This window comes from Corylus avellana, chromosome 2 (genome assembly GCF_965113065.1).
Source record: "Corylus avellana chromosome 2, dhCorAvel1.hap1.2, whole genome shotgun sequence".
Lineage (NCBI taxonomy): Eukaryota > Viridiplantae > Streptophyta > Magnoliopsida > Fagales > Betulaceae > Corylus > Corylus avellana.
This window is the reverse complement of record NC_142491.1, coordinates 21,860,350-21,870,265: the sequence shown is the minus strand read 5'-3', so window position 1 is coordinate 21,870,265 and position 9,916 is coordinate 21,860,350. Positions and strand designations below refer to the sequence as shown.

The 9,916-nt window shown below is 35.9% G+C and overlaps 1 long non-coding RNA gene and 1 pseudogene across 1 annotated transcript; both read left to right on the top strand.

The window, feature by feature from the left end:
* Nucleotides 1-4,789: 4,789 nt before the first annotated feature.
* LOC132168121 (uncharacterized) lies at nt 4,790-5,701 on the top strand. The gene is made up of 2 exons (XR_009438760.2): nt 4,790-4,931; nt 5,373-5,701. It is a non-coding gene; the product is annotated as an uncharacterized LOC132168121 (long non-coding RNA).
* A 2,072-nt stretch (nt 5,702-7,773) lies between these two features.
* Nucleotides 7,774-8,862, top strand: LOC148587486 (class V chitinase pseudogene; annotated as a pseudogene).
* The last annotated feature ends 1,054 nt before the right edge of the window (nt 8,863-9,916 follow it).

The window sequence follows — 9,916 nt, the reverse complement described above, 5'->3', positions numbered from 1 at the left end:
ACATAGCCTAAAGGTTCTAAGAATCTGGTCATGATATGATGCAGCGTGACTTAATGGGCTGCAACGAATAACAACAGTAAGGAATAGATAGTTATTTCTAGATCTTGATTCTATCAAGTAATCTAAGAAATCTTTTATAAAACGTTAGATACTCTCTAAGTTTTGAAGGGAAACAGAAGAACGCTCAACTCTAAGGCTTCTTATTGAACAAAACTCATATATAATCAACAACTACGTTCTAAGGTCTATATATATATATAGGCCCCTAAACCCTAAACCTAATAATAATACAAAATAAAGTCGGAATCAGCAAAACTGTGCGGCATGTCTACAATCTCGTCCGGACGGGATTGCAGACGAGCCTTTCTGTGACTCCTAGTGATCTCTCGTCTGAAATAGAGTCCGGACGAAGTTAGAGACGAGCCTCTTTGGTTGCTCCTCGGTTGCAATCTCGTCCGAACGAGATTGCACACGAACCCTTCTGCCCATCTTTATAGTCTTCGATTTATGGCCCATTTTGACCTAGTAAATATTAGAATTAGCTGAACCACGTGAAACATGAATTTTTACATGTTTGCATTAGCTTTCTAACGCTACCAAGCTTGCTTCAATCTGATGTATGAAACTCTAGATATAAAACTTTTAGTTAGACTAATCAAGTGCGAATCATCGCTCTTTTTTATAGAATATTTAGCTTTCCGGTCTAATTTATGAAAACTAGAGCTATGAAAATAGAAAACATTGGCTATATATAGGACAAAGCTGTAGTTGGGTGCTGTAGGGCATTTAATTAATTGTAAGTTACAATTAGGTATTGGTCATGTCTCAAAATAATATATATTTATTGGACATGTGGTATGATCTAGTCGAAGATCGAGGACGCAGTCGCATTCCATTGGATCAGAAAGAGACTCCAATGAGCAAAAGATGGGAAGAAAAAGCCGATCAAATTAGTAGGGTTTTGATAATCATGCATATACATACACTGTAACACCTCATTGAAAATTATCTGATGAAACGTGTGTGTCTGTTTTCAAAGATCTGTCGGATGAAAATTGTCGTCGAAGCTATTGACGAAGGCTGCAGTTTTTATGGGTAGGTCTTAGAAGATATATCTTGATAGCTACGGCCATTGGGAATACATTAAACGTTCCATTGAGATACTTGAACGTTCGGAATTCGGAAGATGGGTACAACATCAAGTTATTTATGGGTAAATCAGTTTGTTTATTTTATGAGATTACAATATATAATGTTAATTATAATTTGGGTGTTGGTTTATAATACACGATTTATTGAATAAATGTATATATTTATTTTGGTGCATTATAAAGGAGTAGCTCAACTGGTTGGGGACCATGACTTATAAAGCGGAAGTCACAAGTTTGAATATCTTTTCTCTTATGCCGACATGTAAAAAAAAAAAAAAAATCCAAATGTTTGGCCAATTCAACACGCCTCTTTCCTCTCATGTATGCCTTTGTAGTACTAATAAGCTCGCTAATAGAAACTGATGAGTTGAAGACAAAATTTCAGTTGAAAATTCATCGTTCAATTATTCAAGTGTTGTTATATAAGCTGTAGTTTGGTCTAAATCATTTTCCACTTTAACAATGATCAATAGCTCATTTCATCATCCATGTATTTAACAATCAAAATATTAAAGCTCTTAAGCAGACATACATTATCATGCAGACATAAATTAGTGTACAAAATTTGGGAGTATATATATATATATATACTTTTTGCATATTTCAGGGACTTCTAAGTTCATTTTGATACTACATAGAGCCAATTGTAAATCTTGTAAATTGCAGGGAATGATTTTGCATTTTTCCAAAAAATTTACTCTGTTTGTAACTTTTAGGCCCCACAAAAAGCCATATAGCCGAGAGGAGCCGTAGAATCAAATATCTTGGATTCGATTATGAACTAGGAGTTTTAATTTCTTAAATATTTTATATTATATTCTTAATTATTTCTTGTCATTTTGTATTATCATACTAGCTCTCTATTGGTCTTTCCATATATTTAAGCTTCAATTAATTTAACTCATTAGAATTGTTAGGGTTGGAGCTAGTATTGTGCTCCTTGAATCATATTAGATAAATTAACTGCTCATGCATGATGCATGTGATCCACTTTTAGGGTTGAATACTGTCCAAAAAAATGTTGTTAGATGTACTATAACTTTTGTTACAAGTTTCTTACAAACTGACATGATAGTCCATATGACATTTATCACGTGATCAACTACCAAATAATTAAATTTACCTATTAAATTTTGTTATTTAATTTTTCACCATTAAAATATTGCCACATGAGTTTGTAAGGTCAGAATTGCAATAAAAGTTGTAGTAATTCTTGCATTTTCCTAATCTATATCAATATTGTATGAAATCAAGATGTGTATAATTGTTTTAATAATTAAGTAGCTAGCTTTTCTTATTATTTGACTATTTTTATAGTTCATGTAATATTAAATTAATTTAGATGCTGTCATTTAATTAGTTAGAACTGATAATATATACAAGGAGTATTTTAAGTGGTTTTTTATGTCAGACACTTAAAAGACAAATCACTGTTATCCACCTAAAATATATCAAGTCAATCAGTGTAATAAATGAGTGTGAATAGTAATATTACTAACTCTAATACAATACTAGCAATTTGAATGGAGAAAAATTAGCTGGTTTTTAGTTTGAAATTTCTTTTATTAGTGACAATGATCTACTATTGGACTTATCCATGCATCATGCCTTTAATAATTAGAAACTCCTAATTACCATGCAGTAGTACTTGTACGGAACATGATCTCTCCATTTCATTTGAACTGTAAAGTATCTAATTAATTATATTAGATGGGTACGTATTTTTGTCTTTTCACTTTTTGAGAGGACAAAAATACTACTCAAATATAACTAATCCGATATTCCCAATTCAAAATCATCCTAATTCGTACCTCTTGAAGGGAGGAATTAATACGTTTGGAAGCATTAATTGTAAATCATACGGAAGTTTGGTATATTGCTCAAATGGGAGTTGATATCATCGACAATGCGTCACGGCCTAAAGCCCCTACTATATATTTCGTCTCATGCACGCAAGGAAGCGTGACGCTAACCACAGATTCTTAATTCCCGACCCTACAATGGCGGCGATTAATGGAGCAACCAACATTAATATTCAATCGTATCAGATACTTTACTAGCTAGTAATTACTCCAAGAGGGAAAAAAGGGAGGGATTGTGGGGCAATTATAAATACATCTTTACAAAAAGTTAGATGTACGAATTTCTACCCAGAGTTCGTTAGAGGCTGAGTTAAGAGTGATCATATGTTATGAGCTATAAACCGTTACTCTTATATTATATTTGTTAGTTTGATTATGTGCTTTGATTGAGAAGTCTATCGGAAGGATCCGGTAACGGAGAATCACGTTGATGAAGATTGTGAGCAAGGAGACGAGTTGTAGGCCTGTCGATCTTACAGAGCTAAGTTCTTGCAAAGAGTTGTAAGTATTTCTATTGTTAGTAATCTCTGCATAATCTTTTGATAGTAATTTCCCGAGATTGGCTGCCTCAGAGAGGTTTTACTTTTAGATCGGTTTTTAAAATCTTTCCTATTCGTGACCAAAATATCTGTGTCGGCCTCTTTATCACTTTACATATTTTGATGCTTGAATTATTTATTGCTTCCTATTATTAATTCTGAATAAATTGTGATAAACAAAAGCTTGGAGTCAGTTAAGCGTTTTTCAAAATTGATTATGCAATCTGCAGAAATTTATGAGCAAGATGTGAATGCTCTAATTTTGGGTTTCAATTCACACCAACATGTTAAGATGGAGATGACTATGCAATCTGTAGAAATTTATTATCTTTTGTTCTTCCAGCCGGGCCAGTCGATCTTTCCTCATTGAATTAAGTGATTAAATTTACCTATTAAGAAGGTGATATTTGCTCATCCAACTGAACCCAAGGAACGAAGAGACTACGTTCGCCACTTTTGTGGCTGTATATGATAATTATCTTCAGTAGTACTACGACTGAACTTGATGAAATTGGCTGAATTTTTTTTTTTTTTTTTTAAATCTTCGATCTTATGCTGTTTAATTGCATGCATGTGTTGTTAATGCATTGGAGTAAATGTTCTACTGCATATAGCTGGCCTTGCCAACTGATTATAATTATTATAATAAATTTCTTCTGGTTTTGGATAGAAATTTCGTCGGAAAAACCAATGGGATGGATTAATAGCTACGTACAGATGATCAGATGGTCATATATATATATATATATATATATATATATATATATATATATATATATATATATATATATAATGGGAAAAAAGGATATAGAACATGGTATCAAATAACTAGCTAGTGACAATGTAACCCGCCGTTAAAAGAAGTATGACTTTACTAGAATGTTTTTTGATACGACAAATTACTAATCAATTTTTTTGTATTTAAGACTTGATTAGGGATTTAATTAAGGATGATGAAAAAAAGGAACTGAAAAAATAAATACAAAAATAAATGGGTACATGTTCTTTTGTTTGAAATCTTGTTTAAATATCCCTTGTTAGCCCCTATCATTTCGTCTCATGTAGATGACATGGAAGCCCGACGCCAGCCACAGATTCGTCACAATCCTAGATAGCTACAAGGGCGGGGGTCATGATTAATGGAACAACTTACAATTAATGGGATTTATTAATCAATCATATATTTCAGATAATTACTCCAAGAGGGAGGGGGAATTGAAGGGTAAAAGGGAAAGCCTATATATACGCTTGCACTCTCTTCTCAAACCTCCAAGCAATACCTCTCATAGCTAGAAGCCCTTATAATTAGCCCATCGCAAGCAAGAGCCTAGCTATCTACTACCTCACCTTCCCTTCAATGGCTTCGCTTAATGCATCTTGTAAGTGCATGCATCTTCCATCATTCTAACTTATTATTTATGTTTAAATCTAATTTTCTTGTAAGGCATGAGTCTGTCATGCATGAATGGAAAACAGGAAGAAGAATATATATATATATTTGATCACTTGATTGGTTGAACCACCTCTAAAGGTCTTCGGCCCATGCATTATGAGGCCTCATGGCCTTATGGTGGTTCAGCCGCCTCTTATAACCAGCTTGGGGTGATTGTTGATGTTTTAAGGTAGTTATTGGGTGTGCTAGAGTCTTTTTGCTATCTTTGAAATGTTGATGTGTCAGCATGTAATTGGAGGGTGTAAAATAAGAGTTTTACCTCATTCTTATTGAAATTAGACTCTTCCAATTTGAATTTGTAAGTCTTCATCATTCTAACTCGTAATTCTTATTGTTGTTGCAATTTATATTGGATGTCCTCGTAAAGCAACGGCACCGGCATCGGCACCGGCTTGCACTGGCACCAAAACAGTCACCGGCGGTGACTTCAGCAGCACCCACTTCGGCAACGCCACCGCCGGCAACGTCACCAACAGCGATGCGACCCGTCCATAGTTGGTTAAGCTTCCATTATCAATAATATTGCCTGTAATCAAATATAGGCCGTGTTAAGAAGGTTGTATTATCTACAATATGGCCAATTATCAAATATGGTGTGTTGTAAGGCCAAGAATCAGATTTGTTGTATTATTTGGAACATATATTGAAGCTTGTATTACCGATAATAATTAAGGGCAATAAGTTGTGCTATTTGTATCATAGAAACTTGTACTGGCAATGATAAAGCCAATAATCAGATAATTTGTACAATTTGTAAATATTGTGCTATCAAGGATAAGAACAATATTAATCATCCATAAAAGTTCACATAGGGGTTTCAACTAAGGCACAATCCCAGGCTATAAAAATACATGCCGGAATTTGGTTGGGCTCAACTATACGTACGTTGGGCAAACTCGCGCAAATTTAGTTGAAAATATTTTGTTCCTAACATTGATGCTTTCCCAAATAAATTCTTCATTTCAAGTAGTGACAAGAAAAGAAAACATGAAATGTTTAGTTGAAAATATTGGATTTATTACATCGGGTAGAGCATACATGATAGTTATGACCTATTAAAGTATTAATTTTTTACATCAATTAAAACTTATAGGCGTTGGAACTATACTTAACCTTCTCACAAACCAAAACTATATTTTTATAGTGTAATAACAGAGGAAACCACTTATTTGCTTACAACAAATACATTTTTATTTCTGCATATGAATAAGAGCTCATTTCATAGTCAACTGTAAGTCTTAGACTTACGCAGCATTTGCGGCTTGTCAAGTTATTTATTTTAAGAAGACCCATTTTTAAGGGACGGATGTCAAGAGTCTCGTTTGTAGTACGAGGTTTGATTAAGGTAAGTATATTTAAATTTAGTCGCTCCAAGTCTATGATTGGTTATAATACATGCATATTTTATGATTTTAAGATATCTTAGATATGTCATTTTCACATTCCTTTAGTATTTACTTTGATTATGCTAGATGGGTGATTCCGTCGGTAAGTTACGAGTTAACTAATTGGAGAAAAAGCCCAAAATGGTTAAAGGCAGTTTTGGGGGTGTTATAGTTGGCTTGTCCTAAAAGACTGTTTTGAGCTCAATCCTGTGCCCACGTACAATCGATTCCCAGTGTTAATGCCTCTCTACACAGAAAAATCAGAGAGATAGAAGAGAGATTCAATTGCATTTTCTCATACTGTTTTGCAACGTCTTTTCACGCACACAAAGAACGCGGCGACTAACCATCTCTTTTTACAGACTAAAAAGTGCATTCGGCATTAATATTTCATATAAAAAAGAGCGACTTTAAGTCAAATCATATAAAATTGATTATGCAATCTGCAGAAATTTATGAGCAAGATGTGATTGTTGTTCTAATTTTGGGTTTCACGCCATGATGTTAGGATGGGATGACTATGCAATCTGTAGAAATTTATGTAAAATATAAAATAAATTTTTACATAAGCTGGAATATGGGCTTCTTGGCCTAATAATTAAGCACTAATTATCTTTTCTTCTTCCTATCGGCCGGTCAATCTTTCTTCATTGAATTAAGTAGTTAAATTTATCTTTTAATTAATTAAGTGATATTTAATTTGCTCATCCAACCCAACCAATGAAAGAGACTACGTACGTTCGCCACTTTTGTAGCTGTATATTATAATTATCTTCAGTACTACTCAACTTGATGAAATCGGCTGCATTTTCTTATTTATTTACTTTTTAATTTTTAATTTTTTTTAATCTTCTGATGCTGTTTAATTGCATGCATGTGTTGTTAATGCATTGGAGCAGATGTTCAACTGCATAATATAGCTGGCCTTGCCAACTGATTATAATTATTCTAATAAATTTCTTTTGGTTTTGGATAGAAATTTCGTTGGAAAAACCAATGGGATGGATTAAGGAAGCTACGTACAGATGATCAGATGGTCATATATATATATAATGAAACATCCCTTGTTAGCCCCTATCATTTCGTCTCATGCACATGGCATGGAAGCCTGACGCCCGCCACATATTCGTCACGATCCTAGATAGCTACAATGGCGGTGGTCATGATTAATGGAACAACGTACAATTAATGGGATTTATTAATCAATCATATATTTCAGATAAATTACTCCAAGAGGGAGGGGGAATTGAAGGGTAAAAAGGAAAGCCTATATATACGCTTCCACTCTCTTCTCAAACCTCCAAGCAATACCTCTCATAGCTATAAGCCTATAAGCCTATCGCAATCAAGAGCCTGGCTAGCTACTAGCTCGCCTTCCCTTCAATGGCTTCGAAGCCTTCGCCTAATGATAATCGTGTAGTGAAAGGTGGATACTGGTATTGCGATAATAATAAGTTCCCAACCCCGGTGGCCAGCATACCTTCCGAGTTTTTCACCCATCTTTTCGCTGCCTTTGCGGAGGTCAACCCCACCACCTATGAAGTCACCTTTCCTGCAGCACACAGGGTGCAGTTCTCAACCTTCACCCTAACCGTGCAACAAAGAAACCCAAATGTCAGAACCCTTTTATCCATCGGTGGAGTCTCTAGCACTTCCACCTTTGCTTCAATGGCTAGCGACCCCAATACCCGCGAAACATTCATACATTCCTCAATAAGTCTAGCCAGGTCTAACGACTTCCATTGCCTTAGCCTCCACTGGCTGTACCCCTCCACGGAGGAAGAAATGACCAACCTTGGCTCACTCCTCGATCATTGGCGAGATGCCGTGGACCTAGAGTCCAAGTTGACCGGCAATGGCCCGTTGCTTCTAGTCGCAGCGGTCCATTACAGGCCACGAATACATAGGACGTCGTTGGAGTATCCCGTTGATGCTATTGCAAGGAGCTTGGACTGGATCAACCTAGTGGCGTATGACTTCTATAACCCCGCTATCTCATGGAATGCTACTGGACCTTTTGCTGCATTGCACAATGGACATATCCATGAAGGAACCCCACGTTTTGCAGATCACGGCGTCAATGCTTGGATTCAATCACCAGTGACCGCCCGACTCTTCCATTTTGTGGCGCTGCGTGGCGTCTAGAAGATGCTGCAAGGACTGAAATATTTGCCCCCGCCGATGGACCGGCTGATGGACAGGCTGGTGGAGTATATATTGATCCCTCAGATGGGACCATACTTTATAACCAAATCAAGTATTTCATAGAGACACAACCCAAAGGCAATGGGGAATACAGTGCCGACTATGTTTTAGACTATTTCAGAGCCGAGAATACTTGGATTGGTTATAATGATACCAGGAGTATCACTACTAAGCTTACATATGCTAGGCAAAACACTTTGCTCGGCTACTATTTATGCATGGGATGTGGGAGGCGACAGGCAGGGGATTCTTTCAAGCACAGGTTAGTATGAATTCAATCATTCATTTATATCTTTTCCAAATCATCATGCATGCATCTATAGTTTGCCATTGACGTAAAGAGTAGAAGTCAAAAAAAAAAAAAAAAAAAAAAAACGGAAGAATATTTGGTCACTGGAGTTGGTTGAACCACTTCTAGAGGTCTTTGGGCAAATTATGAGGCCTCATGGCATTGATGGTGTTTCATAATTAAACAATTGAAAACTAAAACTAAAATTTGGCCGTGGGTTAGCCAAGGAATTTGTAGTTTTTTTTTTTTTTTTTTAAATGATTATTTTGGCATCTTTTGTAAGAATTAACAGAAAATCTTAAAGGTGGCATGGGGTGAAATTAAAAGGGATGAAACTTTAGATTCTCATATTATAAAAATTGAATTTGAGTTTATGATTGTAAAAACGTTAATTACTTTTGGATAAGTAGTTTTTTTTTTTTTTTTTTTTTTTTGTTTTGTTTTTTTTTAAAAAAAAAAAAAAAAAAATTAGAAGTCTGGGAGTACCTCTTGATTGAGGGTGGAAATATTGAGGGCCGGCCCGGGCATTAAGGCAGTGAGAAAAACAGCAACAGAGAAAGCTTAGTCGGAAAATACTCCATGGCTTTAGATATCGCCAACCCACCAAGGCTATGACCAACGAGGATGACTCTTTCATGAAGAGGAAGAGCTGCCACGAAGTCCCCAAGGGCTTAAAGTAGTCAGAAATTGATCGGAGAACAATTGCCGGCTATGGGTTTACTCCAGAAGCGGCTAAGTCCAGGGCAGTAACATTGTGACTGGAAGATCTTAGCAGTGGCAAAAGCTTGAACCTGGACCAGGCTCCAAGGCATGATCCATGGACTAGCACAAAGTGCTTGTTAGGTGGCGCTGACTCCAGAGCAGCCTCAATTATTGCAATGGATGAAAGAAGGATAAAGAAAGAAATAATGGACATGAAATGTGTTGGTAAAGCAGCAAGGGTTAAGTCCCCTCCTTTCTTCCTAGTGGTCGCGTGTTCGAATTCGCTTGCAGTAGTAGTTGCGTGAACCAAATACTATTAAGAAGGAGCTT